The sequence below is a fragment of the Mastacembelus armatus genome, chromosome 4 (genome assembly GCF_900324485.2).
Source record: "Mastacembelus armatus chromosome 4, fMasArm1.2, whole genome shotgun sequence".
NCBI classification, from domain to species: Eukaryota; Metazoa; Chordata; class Actinopteri; order Synbranchiformes; family Mastacembelidae; genus Mastacembelus; species Mastacembelus armatus.
Window position 1 is genome coordinate 23,744,844 of NC_046636.1, and position 22,504 is coordinate 23,767,347.

Sequence of the window (22,504 nt, forward strand, 5' to 3'; positions counted from 1 at the left end):
ATTTCAAGGCCTCATGAGAGTTGAGAGATCACATTTAATAGACTAACGAGGATTAAAAATCCAATAATAGTGATTAATGCTTCAAATATTATGTTTGATATTTTAACAGTGAATGTTTCCTGATAAGTTAATAACCTCTCTCTCACATATATACCTTGTTTTGCAAATTGAACTTATTTCCAAATGTAAAGTTCAGGGTTATATCTTTCCATGAGAGTGGCACGACTCTCATCTAACTCTCTCAAAAGAAAGGAAATATCAAACTATTTCTTTAAGCTTCTCACTGATTTCCAAACTGCTCCATAGTGAAATTATATTAAATAGCATCTATAGTATTTTGGCATAACACTGGACAACCAAATGGCAACATGGCGGCATCTGGAACATATGTGGCTCTGCTGTACTTTACTTATGGGACAGGGTGCCATGGGTGTCACAGTGGAACGATGACACCAGTCAGTCACCCGTCTGTAGTTTCATGCAGGACAGGCTGGACAGTCTGCAACTGGCAGCTAGCCTATTAAATGGCCAGCCTCTCTTTAAGCCCCTGTGATCAGACAGTGTCAGTCAACCAGCAGTCCCCTTCCCCAGGGCAGCCTCTCAGCCTACTTACATGACTTGAGCGGGAATGAGAAGTGACAGACCACTAGGAAAGAGAGGACATAATTGGGTGAATTGGGAAAATGGATGGACAGATCAAAATGTTCATTTGTCCTTGTCCAATGCTTCTGGGGTATTTTTGAAAAAATAATCAAATTGAATATGTCATTACCCTAAATGCATCTAGCAATTATTGATAAGTTGATAGAATAGCAGAAGGTGTCAGGCGCCATTTAACTGCAGGGTTTGTGTCCTTGAAAGCACCTTGATTAAATATTCTATTTAATGACTTGCAAACATTCATTATTTTGTGACCCTCTACAACTTTAGTGTAAAAGGCTGGTTGTCAAACCCTCCACTTTGATTGCTTCAGTGTGCATAACACCTGTTTAACCTGTTATTGTATAATATTCTCTTCCACTTCCATTATGCTGGGAAAATAGAGAACTGGGGCTTATTTAACACACACATCTTCTGTTGATTCCTCTTCTTTTGAATTAGTTCAGACACAACAGACCCCAATGACTGCAAATTTCTACAACCAGTGACAATTCATCATCTGGCCTTATTACTTATGGCAACATAAACAAACACTATGTAGTTTCAGCAGAGCTGCCCCATAAAAACCAAATAAGAAGTAATAAATCAGTAAGCACAGTCCACTCTCAAACTAAATTAGCCCTTGGGAAATGCTTTTCCATCCAAGCATGAATACAACCATGGGTCAAGGTTTAATAAGAATAATTTTCACAAGCTCAAATGACTAGCTACTGTGTAAGCCAACTTTACTTCCAATAGACATAGAGGAGTCCTGAATTTAACACTGGCCCTTGATAATAAAATTCATTTCTTCCTTAAATGTAGAACTACAGCTGTTTCTGTCTCATCAAACACTTTGCACTAGGGTAGATGGCACAGCGACAAGAGCCAGAAAGACAAATTCATCAAGAAGTGAAGGTGAGTGTGACCAGTAACCCTGCTGGCATCTATTTCCTGCCTGGCTGGCCTGTCTGCTGTGTCACCAGCCATCACCTCAACCCAGGCTCTTTCCATGCCAACTGGCTCGACTCTCCGTCACTCTCACATTTGCTGCCATTTCCAGAGATGCAGAGATGGGGCATATTAGGCCAGCATCACACATCACACGCTTACAGTTCTTTCCACTTCACATAGCACACAAACATTTTTATTTTTACACATGAAAAAAGATGAATGCACAAAGATACATAAACAGGCAGAGAAGCATGCATATTCACACATGCACACTCAAACACACATGTCGCTGTCCTCATTCTGCAGAGGAATATATGTAAGTTGTATATTAAAAGGTTAGAGTCTTGGAGACCCTGACCTTTAGAAAAATCTTTCAGTTTACTAACATCTCCATGAGGAGAGCAGATCGAGCTATAACAAAGGAAGGGATGTCTACAGTGCTGTCTATCATTGTATAAAATGTAAATGTTCATTCTATATTCTGACATGTTCCTTGTCCTTTTTTCACCCCTCAAGGTTGAGAGACTTGTGGAAGCATCACAAGCCTAAATCTGCTGAAGCCTGCTCTAATCCTTTTTGAAGCCTGCAGGCTCTCCATGTCCTTCTCATTGGCTTCATTAAAAGGATCCCTGTCCTTTCTGCTTCCCCTTCACTGCCTGCTGCCTGCTCATCAACAGCGCCAAATTACAACCAGTTATTTGGAGTCAGTGAGTATCTGAGAGGGGTCACACATGCACTCCAACTTCCTCTTCCTTCCACAATGAAAGTGAGAACTGTTGTGTACATGTTAAAAAGGAGTCAGACACACAGGCAGCACCACTGTGTAACTGTATACAGTGCACCGAGCAACCGTAGAAATTCATTTCTCAAACTTTTTACATGATTGGCGGGGTTCAGGTTTCAGGCAGCAATATAATACTGCCCTCAAGGTCCCTTGAGAAGGAAGTCTGAATAGCCACGCAAGCCAGTAAGGGAGCAAGGGGAACGGTGTGCAAATTGAAAGTAATCCTCAGGCCTGGCCGGGAGTGCAGATGGATTCACATCTATTCATAATTCATCACCCGACAGCAGTGAGGTGGAGAAAGTCCTGTCCGAGTAATAAACTAGGAAGAGATGCAGCTGAAAGGCGCTGATGGAATCAGGCAGATCGGTCTCTGTACTGCTGGAGGTCCCAGATGAGACCAGCTCTTGTTATAAGCAAGAGGACAGATGGGAGTCTGCATATTTCCCATCATATTAGATCCTACAGCTGTCCATCCACAATGTTGAAGAGATTAGCTGACTGAGCCACTCAGTCTAACATGAAGTATCAAAGGCATCGACAGCTTCCAAGCATCGCTAGCTTTTATAACTGAGACACTATTTTTCCTCCATTTGGACCCATTTAAGCTTTTCCCACCAAGAGTTCAACTGCTCCGTCCTCTAGTGAGTGTATTCAACAAACCAAAAGAAAGACAAATGGATAATTACTGAGGCTTAAACCCAGTGTTTCTGGTCCCTACCAACTCCAGAGTAAAACATGGTATGTTTTAAAGCGAAATTGGCTAGTTTCTAATTCTCTCTGTTTATTGTTTGGTGCTGGGCAGGTAGACACAGCAGATTTGTAAATATTCAATAAATCGATGTTGTGAGAGCAGTGAGAATGAACCAAAAAGAAAAGGCTGCAGACATGAAAATCAAAATCAGCTAAAAGAAACTAGAAAGCTTAGCTGAGCAGGAAAACTGAGTCAAGTGGTAATCATCAGTGCGTTTATCACCATAAGCAATCCCTTTTGCAATACATATTTGATCAGTTGTTATTAAAAGAATATCAGTGGCTTTATTACTTTCACCCTTTTAAAATTACCAGGCAGAGTGAGTTTATCTCAGTAATATTCAAGAAATGTGCCTCTGGCTGTAGCTGCACCTGTGATCATTTCTGAGAAACACATTGATTCAAATCATCATGTTTCACATCAGATCAGAAGCATGAACTTAACTGGAGGCGAAAAGGTACCAGGACACAGGATGCAGGCACATTTAGCAGGTTGATACAAATTTTTTCTGGAAGGACAGCTGCAGTCGTGATGGTGACAGACATGATGACAGAGAGAAAGCTCACAGACCACACTCAACCAGCTCAATCCAGCTGAAATCCATAACAAACATGACTACTGAAAGTTGAAGCCAGTTCACAAAAGAAGAGAAAACGTCAAGCCCACAAAAGACACACCTCATCCTTACGTGAGTACAGTTAAGGGAGGACTTTAGATGTCTTACTGTCCAAATGCTTGTTCACTGAAATGTCCTCGTGATGACACTCGCACAGCTTGTCTGGTGACAATACATACACTGTGGAGGTGACTTTGCTTGTCAGGGGTGTTGGCTGGTCCTGAAACAGACTGGCCACCTAAGGTTAAGGCACCAGACTGACCTGGAGGCGAGGGGGAAACTGTGAAAGTGAAGAAGAAGGAAGGGGATGTTGTGTAAAGGATGGAGAGCAAGGAAGATGAGGCAGAGTGAGGTGTAAAGAAGCAGTCTTACATTTTAAAAATCTCCTTTCTTGTAGAGAGGTGAGAAGACAATAACACTTTTATGTCTGTATGGTAAATATGAGGCTAGAACTGCTGCTAATGCTAGAGCTAAAGCCATAACATAAATATGAGGAAGCAGCTAAACTGGCTGTGTTCAAAAGTAATACAATCTGTCTACCAGCACCTTTAAAGCATATCCCTCTTGTACATAAAGCCTACTGTATTAGTGACTGAGGCCAGTGTAAGAGTACTGCTGTCTTTTAAAGGAAGTTAAAGTAATGGCAACAAAATGTTCAGTAGGCCATTTGATAAACCATAGAGACGACATAAAAACAACATCCTGCATTTGTTTGTTTTTTTCTTTCTTTTAAAAGCTCTGCTGGTTGTTACCTTTGGACAGAGCCAGGCTGTCTGTCTACCCCTAACCATCTACTGGCATTAACTACACTTATCATAAACACATGAGACACAATCACAAACACAATCACAAACACAATCTCCATATCTAACTCCCAGCAAGAAAGTGAATAAGTGTTTCCCCAAATGCTGATGAAGAAGAATTAAAATACATATGTTGAAGCAGAGGTGGAAGTAATGATGGGAGAGCCCGGGTAAGAAGAGCATCTGTGGAGCAAGAGAGTCCAGCAGGCAGAAAAAGTGAAGACACACAGATACAGACATCATATACGTTCCAAAGTACAACATGTGCCTCATTGGCTCCTTGTGGACATGCTGAGAACATTTTTGTGTCACTTCGTATTGAGACTAGGCTGAAACTGTAAATCTGTTTCTTGTTTTTCTTTGTCTTTGCTGTAAGACGGTGCTGGCTGCCATTCCTGTCCTCTCCTTTGCCCCTTTCATGTCTTCACTGGCTCTGAACTAAACTGCAAGGGCTCGTCATTGTCACTGAAGAGGAAAGAATCCCAGTGCCCTGCTGTAATCGTGCATCATGTCACTTGATGTAGTCTGTCTCATTAAATCCATGCTGCATCCGAGAAGGCCTGAAAGGTTTCTCACCATCCACAGCCCAGCTGCTCAAAACTAACATCTGCTTCCAAATAAATGTTCACAATCTCAGTTTCAGTTTTCAGGCCATTTGTATATGTTCTCATTCGTATTAGATTTTTTTTATTTTCTGTGTTGGCCTGATTTCACAGTATATTTTTGACGATCATCTGAAAATTCTAATTTGAATGGCAAAAAAGCAAGAACAAAGACTGCTTTGAATATTTTTTCATCTTTCACGCCTCAGAAGTTTCTCCAGTGTTATTACCTTTGATGTCTACAATTGTCATCTTTGTTTGTTTGGTTGTTGGTTTAATAATTTGTATGTGATTTTACTTGGGTCCGGGTCAGTGTTGCTTTTTCACCAACAATCAAATCTTTTCTCCAGGAAAAGATTTAGACCTGCCAGCAAAATATATGAAGACAAAACCTTTTTCCTGCCCTTCTTGAATTATCCTTAAGAATCCAGCAACATAAATCAAAGCAGTAAAAACTAAAAAAAAAAATAGACTGCTATTTTTTAATAAACAAACACAATATCTAGTTACTTTCCAGGCTGCTCTTGTCATGTCTTTGTTTCATAAAACCCAGACAAATGTCAGAAGGCTCTCATTTATTTTTCAGTCACATATCTTACATGAGCAAAACAATCCAGCACCAAAATACAATTTTTGATAAAACAGGCCACATCTGACAGTGAATTTGCACACATGCAGCCAGAATAGTGGCTGGTCTGGGATTACAGCATAATGACATGGTGATGACATGTACTGGGCCAACCAGCTCTATGTTATGGTCTCTTGTCCATATTTTAGCTGAGCCTGTTTATATGGCCTACTTCACTGTCCCAACCTCTAATCCTGTGCCGCTGGGAACAGCCACACTGCCCGGTCCACTTCCCATCTCTCCTCTGCTGCTTTAATCTCACTACTGCAAAGACTGGGAGAGCTCTGATGGCCGAAAACAGCCTCAGCTAAAATGTGACCACAAGTAAAAGAAAATGGAAATAGTTAAGTAAAACATCTTTTAATGTTGTATAGAACTAATCCACTTCAAGGCAATAAAGAAAGCACTAAACTGTTAAATCTTCCAATATGCTTTCTCAGTAGTGCACAGTACATGTGACTGCACATACTTGTGTGTATGTGAATGTTTTCCTTCCAGCCGTGCTGAGCCTAATAATGTGAGAATGGTGAGGTCTGGGATTCTGGCATAATTATCCAAAAGTGTTAATTACAGGAAGAATTCAGAGGCAATTATGGGATCTCAAGCAACAATGCTGGCGCTGGATCTGCTCTCACAGCACAGAAACAGTCTCACAGCACATCACACCACAGACTGCAGCTAATTGTTGATTAATATTCAAACTTTAATATCACACTCGGTTCTCTGCATTCACAAAAATAACTGCACACAACTAAGGGAGGTAATCATTCATTTGTTAAATCACAAATGTATTCATTCTCTTTATTTGCCTTTTTGTGCCAGTTAAATAATAAAGGGATGTTTGCTTGGGAAGAAGTTCCTGTTTATAGCTACAAACTGAAGTAGAAAAAGTCATAGAGTCTGTATCTGTGCCATGTCTTCTGAGAGATTAACTAATGCTACAACAAACTTCTTGTTAAAACAGGGCAAGGTGTCAAGTGTTTGAGAAGAGGGAGAGGAGGGAGAAAGGACAAGCATGCAGGAAGGTGCTGAGTGTGTGGAAAAAAATAAGTCAACAAAACACAAAAAAAACAAACAAAAAAAAAAAATAGAACAGGAGTGCCTTCACACGTATTGGGCAAAAGAAATCAGGGCACTATGCAAAATAAGATGATGAATTGAAGATAAAAGAACAGAGACTTTTTTTATAAAATGACACATAAAAACAGAAAGCAGAGATGTGAGATGGTTTAGGGAAGGTGATGAGGGGATTATATATCCTGACAGAACATAGAGAGAGGAGAGCCTTAGAAATGTCAGAAGTGAGGCACTTCAGAGGAACAGACAGTAACTGTGTGTGTGTGCATGTGTGTGTGGTGGTTTGTTGACAATTGCACTCTCTTATCTCTCCAGCGTAAATCTGAACTCAAGATAGATTCCATCACATAATGTGTTGCTGCTGCTACTGCAGCAGTCCATACAGCTCTGACTAACAGGAATGCCTAATAGGGGACACGCATGCTGACAGTAAAACATGCACACATAAATTCTGCTAAATGCAAAAAAAACAAAACACACACACACACACACACACTCACTCAGATGAGGCTCTGCAGGGAATTAACAGTGAACCTTGGCATTTGACACAGGTTGTCAACTCCTGTGATGAAGGCTCAGTAAGAAAAACAGAAGGAAGGTGGAGGAAGGAGGAGCAGAGACAGACTGAAAATGAAGAGAGGGAGGAGAGGGTGACTCAGCTGCTCTCCCCAAAGGCCTCCGGGAGGAAGAGAAGGAAAGAGGGATGAAGCAGCACCAAAGAGGAGGGGTGTTCACTCTACTGCTTAAATTTTCAGTCTCTAAAATAAAAGAGAAACCACAACTTGGGCTTCAAAATAGTTTTCTGATGTAAATTTAACCTGAAGGCAAAACACAAATGTCCATGATGTTGTGCAGTTGCTGAACAATTAGGATCCTTAAAGGGGATCACTAAGCCATGCCAGCTCAAGTCTGAGGCAGATAATGACACAATAGTTTTTTATGTGGCTTGTGAAGGGGCTCTTTGTAAAGTCTCTAGGTACAGCAACGGCACATAGTAATTGGGCCCTGTCTGCACATTAAACATAGATGTGTTCTGGCATCACACAGGAACTCAGCAGTGGATGTACTGGGATGAAACAGCATGAAACAGCACACTGCACCGCACCAAAATAAATAAATAACAAACGCCTCATTCATGCAAACAGACACAACCGCAGCTACATCCCGAGGTACAAATTATTCACAGATTCTTTTGAAAGTGTTTACTCTGACATGCAGACGCTACCTTCCCCACACAGAGACAATCGAGAGCTCCATTGAACGTGGTTCTGATGAGGCATTTCAACTCAAGACAATAGTGAGAGGCAGAGGGAGAGTGAAAAGCTAATTCTTTGAAAGAATGCTATGAGAGTACATTGGAAGGGACGGAGGGAAAGGAAAGCAGGCAGGGCAGTCTTTGAAGAGATGAGGTGCACTGTCATGCAAGGGGGCCGATCCCCGATTCTGTGATCAATGTTTTCACACAAAAAAAAGATTAATAATTCATTCCTAACCAATGACAGATGAGTGAAGTGTCAGCTCCATGATACACTGTCTCCCTGCATCTCTTCTGGATCCCTTGATAAATTCATAATGCTCTGATAATGTCCAGAAGCAGCTTGTGCTTGACACCTCAAAGTGCAGCAAACAGAAGAGATCAGAAAGTACATCTGTCAAACTGAGGCAATCTGACAGAAAGGCATTACCAGACGTGTTTATGCACATATGCATGCACACCATGGAATGCAGAGATATTCATAGACACACAGATCCACAGACTGTGACCTATACTGACAAACATAGCCCCTTACTTCACAGACGCATCATGCAACCCGCCTCCACATATAAAAATGGACGAGTACACAGTCTTCCAGCTATTGTACAAGCAGAGTATAGACTCTATAATGCCCCCTACAAGCGAAGAGAATCTTGCCACAGTTTTGAGTTGGTTCAAAGCACTGATACCCAGCAGACTACTTCTGATCAAACAGTTCTGACGGGCAAACCGAATCCGTATGTTCCCAAAGATAGAGAGAGAGGAAGAAGGAAAAAGGTGAGGGAGGGAGACGAATCCCAGTCTGTTAAGCACAATCTCATCACACCCATCTGTCACAGTTACGCAGGGACACAAACAGCTTCAGAGTCATTAGTTCAAATGATGCAGAAACAAAACAATGGAGCGATTTTCTTCCTGGCTTTGACATTTGTTTCAATTGACAGTCTGGGAAAAGGCATTTGTCTAAAAATATATTGCCACCCTCTCTTGGGCTGCATGAAGGGAGTGCCGTTCGTGTTACATGCACAAAAAAGCTTAAGGTTTTTCAGTGGTACAATATAAAACCAGATATATACCAAAAAAAATCCTTCATTAGCTTCAATCAAATGTTGAAACACTCCACCTCTGGTCGAACTGCACTGGTATTATTAATGCATTGCCCATTAGTGTAATTATCACCATCAGTTCTAATATTCACCACTTCCCAACACTAGCATGAACGATATTTTGACCAAGTCATAAAGTGAAATATCAAGAGTGATAAACCTTTAGTTTCACATCAAAAATAAAGGTTAGTTAAGCAACCCAGCTCAAATGAACGACTCCAGAAATTAAGTAGTAACATTTTTTGTCAGCTGGCAGATGGCCTTAACATCTTCAAGCTCCAAGCTCAAACGCACTAATGAACACAGAAAGTGCAACAGGTCATTTCTGACCTTGCTGCAACCTCCACATCATGAAGACAAAAATTAAGGAGAAACAAAATGTAATCCCTCTGGTGATCAAAATCTCTTCTAATGATTCATTTAGCATAATATCCTGTCAGCTAATTGTGCATAAAATTGTTTTCTTACAGTAAAGAAAATGAAATGGATCAATGTTTACATACAAGTAAAAAAAACTAGAGTTGGAGCTTACAGAGAATCTGAATTTAGGCACTGACACCAGTGACACCAGAATTCAGTCACTGACTCTATATGAGCAAAATAGTTGCACTGTGGGCTGCTGCAAAGGACAGCGGTCCTGACACACTAGCATGCTGAGCTGGACAAACACCATAGAGCACTTTAAAGAAAACATTGGATTTTGATCAGTTTTTTTTACCTACTGGAAAGAATCAGGATAGCTGCTTCCCCCTGTATCAATCTTCTCATCTAACCCTTCTCCACAAAGTAAATGAACTTAAATAGTGAAGATCACCAACTTTAAATTACACAGACAATCCCATCTCATAATTTCCTATTTCATGCCTCTCTTCTTCCACAGAGTAAAGCACATATGCAAGTTTGCAAAAAGAAAAAGAGCCATAAGCAACACATAAAAGAATGAACACTGAAGGCAGATGAAGGAACGACAAATGGAGAGAACAACCACACTGAGCAGTGTAGTCTCATCTCTGTTCTACTGATCTCCACTTCAGGAAAGTTCTATGATCTACTGATTATCTGATTTATGTTCAGCGGTTAAAAAGAAGATAAAAGTTGGCTTTAGTTCTGACAGTGTGATCCACAGAGCAGAAAGGAGAGCAGCACTGGGGCTAATGGACTGATATGAAGATGCAAAGATGCATGAATCTTTAATATTCATTTACTCTGACTGCTCATTGGGATATTTAAAACTGGTTCAGTGAGTTCAAAGACCAATTTCCTAATGAGAATGAGCGCAGGAAAAGTGAGGGAATTAGACAATACTTGAGAGATCTCCATAAACCAAACCCAGATGTAGATCTTGTCTGCAGGAGTATTTATTTTTGCATAGCTAATCACATTAATCTTGATGTGAATGCATCATCACCACTCAGCAATCAGCCGACTGAACGCTTCGAAGCTCAGCTGGGTCAAACATCTTAACTGCTGTGAATGTCAGGACCCATTTAAAGAATGACTAATTAACCCACTGGTCCTGTGTTAAGTGTGCCTGGCCACAGCACATAAAGAGTTAATGTCATTAGTTGGTTCAAGACTGAAGGGACATTGTGTGACTTTGGATCGTAAAGTGCTAACAAATCAATTAGAAAAGACTAGTGACATTATTGATGTGCATATATATTTAATTAGATATTACCTAATCACTTGCATGTGTTTTTTTAATTACCACCAACACACATATGCTGAGGCAAAGAAAAAATAGAAAAACACGGTGAGTGTGTGTTGTGCTTCAATTTCTGGAATCCATCTTACAACAAAACCACACTCCATGTCATGTGTTAATCTAGACTTTGTCATAATTACATAATTGAAAAGAGCTGATTAAAGTGCTAGCTCGTGTGCACGGCCCATGGAGAGATGGCATTAAAGATGTGTGTAACTTGAGTCAACCCACAGGGCACAGCTGGTTCGACACAGAGGTTCAAAATAGAGTAAGCCGTGTCTGCCCGGCTCAGCTGCTACGAATGTGGTTAATAACAGAGCTGGAAGGTCTGATATCAATTCAAGCAAAAATAATCATATCTTTACAGTTTGCAATCACTTGGTTTATACAAAGCAGTAAATGTGTTTAGTGATAGAAATGTCCTCAGGATTTTCATTTTTGTCCACAAGTGATATTTTATCAAGTAAAGAAACTCTTTGTAATAGTTGTAATAGAAATATTAGACTGTGTTTTGATTATTATAAAATGTTAAAGTCAGTTAATGGTGTGAAACAGATAAAAGGCTAGTTTTAAAACAAACTGTGCTCACAAAGCTTAATAGCTCACTGTTGCTTACAGTCTGGATTTTTTTTTTTTTTCATTTGAAGTCTCAAAATATTTCACAAAGCCTGGAGAAGGAGACAAACAACGATTAAAGATTGTGCTGTCAGAATTATTGCTTGGTGTTTTTAAACTAAGGTTTTTACAGGTAAGGATATATCTAAATGAGTCATACTATATATTTTTGCTGACAAGCTGCAGTGCTTTGACTAAGGACAATTTTCCAATGGATCAGATGTTGTTGTGCTATAGGTGTATGTGGGTCAGCTAATATTGGGCGAGAGGTGAGGTACGCCCTAGACAGACAGAACAATATATTTTAATAGGAATCATTTCATAATATTATTTAGGACTGTGGCAGAAAAACATTCCATCATTACTACTTCAATACTTATTTTAATCTCACTCAACATTGTCCCATACTGGAAAATACTGTTAGGGCTGGCAAGTTGCAGCAGCTCAAGCTGCCAGCAAGCAATAGAAATACAGCCTGACAAGTATATAAACTCCCCAAATACACAGTGCTTTATTATATAACACAACTCTGTGTTGGAGACACTGTCTGTCACACTCAAAGACACAATTTTGAATATCAGCTCACTTACACAAAGGTTTTAATCTTTCAGCTGACACAAGCTAAAGTGAACATACACAGGACTGTCTACTGTTTACATCAGTATTTTAGTGGATCAATTCAGTGTGATGTTAATTCAGAAAAAAAACAGCCACTGATTAAGCGTATTTATGGGCCAACAAAATGACTTCATGAAAGAAACATCAGCTATAGTGTAGCCTCTGAACTCTGAACTTAAATTTGTAAGCACTGCTCACCTACACTCAGAGATCCTTTGGCCTCCCTTTTAGTACTTACGTAATGCCATGGCCAGCTCCTCTCACATTCTTTCATCCAGAGACCTCAGAAAATATAAAATATGCAGCATCCACAGGGCAAAAGTCCTTTCCCCCATCTCATCGCTACCTCTCTGTATCTCATCTTTGCTGTGGCTCCAGTCTTTTTGAGCGGGTCCAGTAAAGCCAAACAGGCCATATCATCAGCTTAAGGGACGCAGTTTTAATAAAGGCTTCTTCGAAATCGAGATAGCATGAACTGGGTAAACGATTCAAAAATGCAAGAAAGTAACTAAAAAAAGTGTAAGACAGCCCACCTGGTTTCCATAAATGTCCGAGTAGTGCATGTGCTCAGTGATGGTGAGGATAGGATAGAATAAATAGGTCCAACAACAACAACAAAAGGAAGCTAATGTAGTTTTAATTCAGAGACAGAAATATTCTGAGTGGGTATAAATTGCATTATCTTCAAACAGCAAAAACACATTCAGTGAAGATCTTGTGCTTTTATTAATCTGCTGTGTTGCACTGGGCTGATGCATTGCACTGCTGCATTACTTCAATCCCATTATAAAAAAAAAACAAAATGCTCCGTAGAACTACTGACTCCATTAGTGTCATCTAAATAAATGGCACTACAATGACGACTTGTAATATTCAGCCCTTCATTACTTCGCTTCCTCGCTAATTTGTTGAGAAAGCATCAGCTCATTTTACAGAAGTCATTTTGAGTAAAACTCTTATTTTAGACCCCTAATTAAGCCCTGCTAAAACTAGTGTCTGATTTAACTAAGTAATTCTAATGAACTTCTGGAGATGTGACTTCAGGCCTGTGCAGCTGATTGTCTTTTAAGGTGGAGATTATTAACCATGAACATTTGTACCTGAGGTGCTACAGTTCAGAGGTGACATACCTGTATATAGCTGAAGTAATCTGATAAAATAAAATTATGATTTGAATAAAAAAATATATCCAATATATATCCAATATAACAGTAATTAGGATTGCATGGAAACTAGTTAGATATTGAACAGAAATGTTGAAACAGCTAAAAATAACATTAAGGATTAAAATATTTAACTAAAACTAATGGATAAATTACCATAATACTTAAATAGAAGTACAGAAAAATACAACTCCCCTATGGCCCCCATACGATAAGTGGCATAGATAATAGATGGTAATGGATAAGTTATTAAAATAAGAGTTAATGAGAAAACTAATTGATACATGATTAATTCATTACTATATCTACTTCTGTAAAATTTAATTTTAAAATCAATTCAAATGAACATTATGAACCTGGTTGACTCAGTGAAGGGGAACATTAATTTATATGGCTCGACTGTTCAGATGAAAGAAACTGAGAATCGTTGCTTAAGGTAGCAAGGTCTGCAAGGCTCAGTCATCACAACATCATAACAAATGTCAAAATAAAACACTCAAAATAAAAGACTTGTTAGACCCGGATGCTCTCTAAGCTCTGCATCAAGGATACGGTCCCATCTGAAAATCTATAACGGTATTAGAGCGGTCAGTGAGTGGCAGGAGGGAAAGCACACCCAGGCCTGTGATTGTTCCAGCTGGGCATGTTAACCGTGACAACTTTCTCAGCTGATGTGTCAGTGTGCATGCAGGTATCTGACAGCCGCTCACAGGGGCCCTCTACACTTTCTCTCCAGCACCCTACTGTCTTTTCCTCACGCCTTGCTCTGACGAGGGCATTGCTGCCCTGACCGTATGTGCAGCAAAGCCCTCATCTTGCTGACAGCAGATGCACCTCTGTTTTACTGCTCCTCATAAATACTCCAGAGCTGAAAATAATGAGGCTGGGCACCGGCAGTGTTAAGTTGAGGTAATGTCACTGTTGAGCATGGCTGACAGCTTTATGTCCAACAGAGAGGATCAAAATGAGAAGGTAAGTGTAGGCGTAGTAATGAACAAGACTAACAGGCCTGATTCAACGATGCACTTCAAGGGCCGCACAGACTTGACAATGTCAGCAGACATTTCATTATGGACACATAAATCTGTCAAATTGGGAGTCTAAGTGTCACCTCAGGGAGCATTTAATGCTGTTGTATAATTGCATTCACATGAATGCCTCCTGGTTTTTAGACAGTAACAGCTCGCAACAAGCAGTTAGAAATCCACAGGATGACAAAGACACATGTATATACAACTACACTGTTATATGTATATTTGGTGAGACAAAAACAGTAAATGAACTAAATTTACATAGGGCCTTTCAACCTCGATGCACAAAGCACTTGTATGTGCATCTACGCTCACAAGTCTGAACAATCTGGGGTTCAGTGTCCTCTTCAAGTACAATTCAACCAAACAAAAATTAAACGGCCATGATAAACTGTCTTATTCCCTGAGCTACATCTGCCTAAAAACTACTCTAGATCCAGTCTCTATGAACTTCAGACACGCTACAATTCTACACTGCAGGAGAGTGTCACAGGATAAAGTCTAAAATGTCTAATTGGACCAAAGAATTGGAACAAACCTAATAATGCCTGAGGCACAGCAGATAACAAACGGGTAACAAAGTAATGTTGATAAGGAAACGCTCAGGATTTACTCAAAACATGCTAAATGTTGGAATTTTATCAGGAATCTTGCAGCAATGAAGTTTCTAATTAAAATTATAAAATGCAGAATTTAGCAGGTACATAACTTTCTCCGCTGCAGTGTTAGTGTCAGACCTCATGAGGTAAAACGATAAAAGTACTGGATGCAACTCACGTGATCTGAAAATCAGGGCATAAAAATCAATTAAGTGGTGTCTGGCATCATATGTGATTTAAGACCTTTGTTTCATGTCCTTGCCCCTCTCTCTCTCTCTCTCTCTCTCTCTCTCTCTCTCTCTCTCTCTCTCTCTCTCTCTCTCTCTCTCTCTCTCTCTCTCTCTCTCTCTCTCTCTCTCTCTCTCTCTCTCTCTCTCCACCAACAGCCTGTGAATTTTCTATTAAAGATACAAAATGTCACAAATCTTAGAAGGAAAACAAATCCCATTAAGATTGCAGCCATCATCACATATAAGTGCAATCCTTTTGTCAAATACTTTATACAATGACAAAATTAATTTACATTTAATGAAATTTTGAAATGTGTAAGACCTAAGCGGGGCCGAGAGTGAACCAGATACGTCTTTTGAGGAACAGCTTAAAGCAAAGCTGTATCCAGAACCTCCTTAGAAACAAAAAGCTGATTTTGAGAACTGCACTAAGAGCTGAAGAGAGCCACGATAAAAGAAGGAAGAGAGCTGGGAGAGGGCCGAGCAAACACAGTTTAGATGTGTCACACTGACAACAGGCACCGAGCCTCTCACTGAGATGACTGCAGGGATCGATCAAACGCTGCCTTCCTGTCTCTACTCCACGTTTAGATCATTAAAACCTAATTGAGAACTGGTAACCAAACACACACACACAGGCACAGAGAGGAGCTGTGCTTCCATGGATGCACTAACACACCATTTCAAGGATCATGATAGAAAGGCAGCATGAGAGAATGAGACCCAATGTCCATCTGAGAGCCAAACAATCAACAGGGACTGCAGCATAATAATGTGAGAAGAGGTTGAGAGGATGAACTTGTGTTGTGATGATCAGAAGTGAATTTCATGGTCATCAGGACATCTGTTTAGACGAGCACAGCAAACTGGATGGAAGGGAAGAAGGAACAGGCAGCGAAGGAGAGAGTGACTCAAAAGATAAATACCATGTGCATCTCAGATCAGCAATGTATCTTTTACACAGAGACTGTGTAAAAGTGTGAGACAGCAAATCAAGTGGACCACTACATGAGTGTGTGCGTGGGAAAATATGTGAAGTTGACTCACCCAGGACTACAACTTGCAAAGCGTCCCTTCACCATCTGCAAGCCTGGAGGTCTCTGATCACTGCTGGCCGTCTGCACCGGCTGCGTCTGTGCAGGAAAATGCTGTTCCTCCAGCCTCTCCAGAGTCTGAGCCTCCTCCACCTCCTCTTGTTTCTCCTCCTCCAGCAGCAGCGGCAGCAACAGCAGCTGAACTGGACCGCATTCACTCACCTTTCCTCCCCTCTGTCTCTAATCCTCCCGGTACTGCTGCTGAATTATCTACCGCCCCACAAATGAAGTCCCCGGCTCTCCCCTCTCTTCTTTGCGCTAAAGACGCAGCAGGAGTTCCTCTCCCAGCGGAGTCCAGGCTTTGTGTGTCGGGGAAGCGGTGAGGGCTGCCACCGGCAGCGGCAGGCAGCTCGGACTGATGGTGCTCTCGTTATTGGATTGCATGTCTAAGACAGTCCTGGCATGTTTGTGTGTTAGTGTGCGTGAGTGTGCGCGCGTGTGTGTGGGGGCTGTAGAGCGCAGCGTGAGTGTTTGTTTGGCAGAGGACTCGGCTGCTGTTCATTGGGGCTGTTTTGTTCTATATTCACGTCCTGTGGGATAAAACGGAGAAAGAGCTCTCTAGTTAAAAATTCATCGCACTTCAGCTTTCAGGTGGTGGGTTTACTCGGAATACTCTGCAGGGACATGACGGATTGTATGGAAATCCACTTGTGCCAAAATTAAAAATCAAAAAGACAACTCTAAATATATAAATGTACACTTATATGAGCAGATTTGGAAATTATTCAATATTATGAAGACATAATTACCGTTGTTATTATTTTAAATATTATTTTATCACTTTTATTAGAGTGATGGCTGCATATTACACACATTTTGTACTTTTCCAGCCCCAAATTCTAACCACTACAATAATTGTTTAACATTACTTGACATGGATGAATGAATTCAGTAATGCACTTCTGCTTGTTGTTATGTCTAGCATATCTTCTTCATAGGCTAATTTAGACTATAATTAGTAAAATTAGAAATACTACTTATACATCAAAGCGAATTTAAGTCTTTTTTTTTTTTCTTTTGAATCGTGGTCTATGAGACGATGCATTCAATTCCTCACAGACTATACATGATAAAGAAATCTCGCTTGGTGCAAATGTGGGAAAATGGGGGAGTGCTCAGAATACTGCTACTACTACCATGTGGCCACTTACAAAGCTCCATCATCATCACATCCTGTTTTTTTGGCAGCTTTCATACCAATTTGGGTTTTAATGTCTTGTTCGAGGACACAAAAAGGAGATGAACATCAAACCACCAACCTTACAGCTAACCACCGACCCAATCTATCAACCACCAACTGAGCTACAGCTGCACATACTACAATGGTTGCAGAGCGGCCATGTGCTCGGTGGTTGAAGGCAGAGAGGGAAGCATTGTATTTCATATTATGGTGAGTGTAGAAAAAGGTTCCTGCTCTTTAAAACTGAATAGAACTGATGCCCGTGATAAAAAAATCACAAATAAAATGCTTCTGTGCTGTTATTGTGCCAGAAAATATTGTGTAACATGATGTGTCAAAGCCAGTTATCTACATTAAGAAAAATACCCCTGAACAACAATAAAATGAATTACATTTTTGAAATGTTTCTATCTGTTCATACAAAAACTGTACATTGAGGTTTTGTCCATCACAGAAAATACGTCGACATATAGTCAGCTGTCAACCTTAACCCACTGCCCCACAGAGTAACAGTGAACTCAAAAGATGTGGTGATGTATTTACAATTTAAATGGACTGGGCACATATCCCACTCTATTCATTCTTAACAACAGTGCTTGGAGTCCCATTTTACTCTTTAATGGGCTCAGATGCCAACAAGGAGAACAAGGAGAAGAAGACTTGCATTCTTCCTTCAGGCATCCTGACACATCTTTTATATTTGACTGATGCTTTTAGCAGAGCATAAATCAGAGCCTGAGGCAGTGCAGGAGTGTCATATCCAGGTGAAAATGGAGGCTGTGCCATGTTTCATACTGTCTGCAGACTGTGTGGTTGTCCTATCCCATAATATGAACATTGCTTTGTAAGTTAAAAGGTGCTGTACACCAGTAGTCTGCAGTACAATGACCTTCATGAATGTCATTTTCCCATTTCCTTGGGATGTTTATAATAACAGCTTCAGTGTTAAGTGGAGGATATTATGTGCTCTGCAGCAGCTTTACAATTATATTGCAGCACAGTAATAATCACCATGTACTTCATACCTGAGGAATCAAGTCTGCTCTGGGTTCCAGGGGCTCTTGTGGATGAATATTTTTAACGGTTTCTGCAGTGTGGAAGTGTTGAGGGGGGTGGTAGCTGCCTACTGCGCAAGCTGAAAAGGCTATACATCAGCTCTGTGGTTCCCTAGTCATTTGTCAAGTTGAAAGTACTGCTTACCCTCAGTTTCTTGTGGCAGGTATGAAAGGCTGAATTAGAAAAAATCACAATCGTGGTCATGAACAAAAATGTGCTACTCAGACACACTCTAAAGCAGTGGATCCCAAACTGGTGGGCGGGGCCCCTAGGGGGGAGGCAGAGCTATTGCAGGGGGCGGCGAGAGGCATGCTTGAGCACTGATAGCATAACACAGAGGGCTCCCAGCTAAAAATAAGAGGATGAGTCTTCACCAACTCAAAGTACAGCTTTCTTATCTAAAAAAGGAGGACCAGGAGAAAACATTTGGGAACTGCTGCTCTAAGTAATTTGGTACATTTAACTAAGTATGGTCATCAAGTACAGTGATGGTGCTTTATGTGCTATGAATTTTAATACATCTAATTAAGCCAGAGCATTTCATAGGGCGATTTTGTGAAGAAACCAAAAAATCATGCACACTGGTAATCACTTGTATTAGCATCAGCAGCCTTAATGCTGTATTAATTTCAAATTCTGAAATTAAATGTATGTTCCTGTAATGTTGTTCATTTTCATTTTAAATAATTTGAGCATTAGTTTCATGTGTGAGAACCTATGTCTTCTGTATAAAGGGGCTTACAAATCACATTAAGGAGTGAGTGATATGACTTTCCATTACCATAATACACTGTTTGCAGACAACATCAACAATGTCATTTATATGTTTTTCTTATTTTTAGGCCACAGTTTTCATTGTTGGCTAAGTATTTTCTTTTTACTACTATAATATATGTATGCAATTTGCAGAGTTTGTAAATTGTACATTAGCACTTCAGGCTGTGACTACACTAAATCACAATTTTAAATGCAGCTACATTACTTGAATAGCAGCAGCGCACTGCAGCATGCTTCAGGTTTACTGAAGACAGTTACCCTTTAATGTTGGTTTTTGAGCCACCATATGGGAATTTGAAGAAGTGGAGATGGTACATACCTGCTTGATTTGATTGGTGGGGCACCACAGTGTCGCAAAAGAAAGAAATTGCATCAGCCAGTAGAATCAGTGGACACACGCAGACCCTCACTGTACTGACAAAGCCTGAAAGACACTGAAAATCTGCTTAACAACATCCCAAATGACAGTCTAAACAAAACCAAACACATTAGGAGCTCAACAAAGCTGTTATTTACTACAGCATTATTACTTTAAACATCTACAACCACAGCTCACCTTGAATAAAGGCCATTAGCAAAGACTCAGCAAACCTTTCAGTCAGTTTTATATCTCTAAAAGTCACCCACTCACACAGGCAATCAACAAGCTAATGGCCTTAGGCAACTAAAAGCAGTTTTTCCCATTAATTCACACCCACTCACTGAAAACAAAACATACAACTAAGAGGAAAGGTGCACATTTCCACAAATGAGACAAAAGGAAGCACAGCATTGGGATATGGCACACACCTACTTTACAGTTCCTGAGAATTCAGTCTGCCAGGATTCATAGAGCAATTTGGAGAATACTTGGAAAAAACTGCAAAACAAAAAGCAAGGGTATCTAGTACTTGTCATTCTGGGGATCATTTGAGTCTATAATTGGGTTAACTGGGTCAACATCAGTTTTTTCTCCAACCTTTTTGATTTGTGACCTTTTAAACTGAAGCAACTCAGCATAGCTGGCATATGTTTATGAGATGCAGGCAATTCAAGCGCAATGTGATGTTCCTTGCCCAAATGGTTTCATTGAAAGTCTGAGTTTCACAGGTGCAGTATTTTACTATAAGGACAACTACAGTCATGTGAGCAGATCTATGAAGCTGTACATAGGCACAGCAGTGCCTTGAGATACTGTAGATTCTAATGTCAGCACGCTCATAATGACAATGCTAACAAGCTCATGTGAAGCAGATCAAATGTCTACCATGGTCACCATCTTAGTTTAGGTGTAACATGCTAACATTTTAAAGTTATCAATTAATTGGTATGACAAATTAAGTCTGACATTAGTGCTACATGGGAAGTTAAGGGAACACCAAAATGATTACAATTCATTCCAAGTTTCTGAAACAGATTTAATAGGAAATACATCAAATATGTAATTGTAGATTTCACTCAAAACTAAAAAAGGGCTCAGTCTCATGGTGACATCAGTCAGTAGAGTTCATCCTGTTGGAACCTTGATTTTCTTGGCAATCAAATTCAGTCTGACCAAAGTGGTAGGTGGACCAACATTACCATCCCTGGAGCCAAATGCAAAGCTCAAAGGTCAAAAGAAAACAGGGAATAAACATAATGTCTGTAGCAGTAATTATTTTCTGTCTTGTCCACCCATAACATGTAAAACTGATTTAGCTTTTTCAGTCATGATCCTACAGAGTCCAAAACAACAGTGAAAAAAATATACTGAATATCACGGACTGTACTTGTGGTACAGTACATTATATTATAATACATAAGACAGCAAATAGATGTTCATGATGCATCATATTTTTGTGTAATGATGTAAGTCATACCTGCTTTATGCCCACCAGTTGTGTGTTCAAGAGTGTGCCCTGTGAATGCCGTGCTGAGCCCATCTGGCCTTTGGCTGCTTGTTAGATCTACAGACAAACAGCCGAGACCCCCCTCCACCTGTGAACCAGTGACAAGAAGAACCACCACACTAGAAACCTTGTGTGTGTATGTGTGTGAGCACACAAGCAGAGTGTTAGATTCTCACAGTAGCCGTGAAAAAGGCTGTGTGAGTAATCCTTGCTGCTCAGTTCATCTCCCTTCTTTGGACTCCCTGTGGGGGACACAAGCTCCGAGGTGGCACATGTACTTCACTAACAGTGCAGACATATTCAGGCAGTAAGTGCATTCATCACAACACAAGCATGAATGTACACAAAGACACACAAAGTGGCACAAAAAGCATCTGCTGTCTCTGCTGGTGCTGATTTCTCCTTTGTGCTATCTGTGGTGGAGTTAGCAGGGCCGACAGTGAGGACAGAAAATAAGTATAACACATTACGCAGAACACATCAGATTACAAGCTAGAGCTTGAGACTTTCTGTGTAAGCCAGAAATATGACAAAATGAAGTATGATGGCTACCAACAGATATTTATTCTGGACTTAGTTACACGACTCTGTGTCGGTCAGGTGCTATCCAACCCCAGTTCTTAAGGGCCACTGTCCTGCTTGTTTTCCTTGTTTAGGTGATGTGCATGAAGACATATTTTAAACTTATAATATGCTGTGAAGACTTGAAGTGAAGATTTCCAAGCTGTAGCCAGGCAGAGGCAGGATGAGTAATATGCTAGTGCTTCAGTGCTTGCGTGACATATTATTTTGTGCATTTGTATGAGTGTATGTGTAGGTTGGACAGTTCCATAGCCAGAGGCTTTGACAAAGGTTGGTTACTCACCAGAGCTCAGCTGAAGCAGGAAGAACAATAAAGTAATATACAGACAGGATGGGGCTGGATTAGTGATGACTCTAAGACAAAATGAGTGAAGGAGAGGAGAGGAGAGGAGAGGAGAGGAGAGGAGAGGAGAGGAGAGGAGAGGAAAGGAGAGGAGATTTTAAAAAAGGGATCTACAGAGTCGACAGGGAGCCCAAAGACCCAAGAGGAGAGGAGAAATGTGTGAGCAGTCAGTAGAAAAAGGAGGAGGTGACAAAGAGAAGACATCTGCTTTCCCCTGAAGACTGATCTATGGGGAGTAAGAGAAGGATGAAGGCGTAAATAGAGATGGGAGAGACCAAAAGGGAAGGCTAGGCAGTACCCGGTGGGACTGATGGAAGCAGCAAGGATAAAGAGAGGAGACAGCTTTGAGAAACTCTAGAGACTAAAGACACACATACACACACAAAGAAATTATTTTTAAATGTGGGCAGGGGAGGATATTTGCTTGA

The 22,504-nt window shown here is 40.5% G+C and overlaps 1 protein-coding gene across 1 annotated transcript in view; it reads right to left on the reverse strand.

Annotated features, from left to right (window-relative positions):
- The window catches only part of lingo3a (leucine rich repeat and Ig domain containing 3a), a 33,308-nt gene extending 13,581 nt beyond the window's left edge, over window positions 1-19,727 (reverse strand). Inside the window, exons 1-2 of the mRNA XM_026305455.1 lie at window positions 19,603-19,727; window positions 16,224-16,800 (exon numbers count right to left, since the gene is read on the reverse strand). The gene's annotated coding sequence lies outside the window, so the exon portion shown is untranslated. The remainder of the gene's footprint in view (window positions 1-16,223; window positions 16,801-19,602) is intronic.
- Window positions 19,728-22,504: the final 2,777 nt, after the last annotated feature.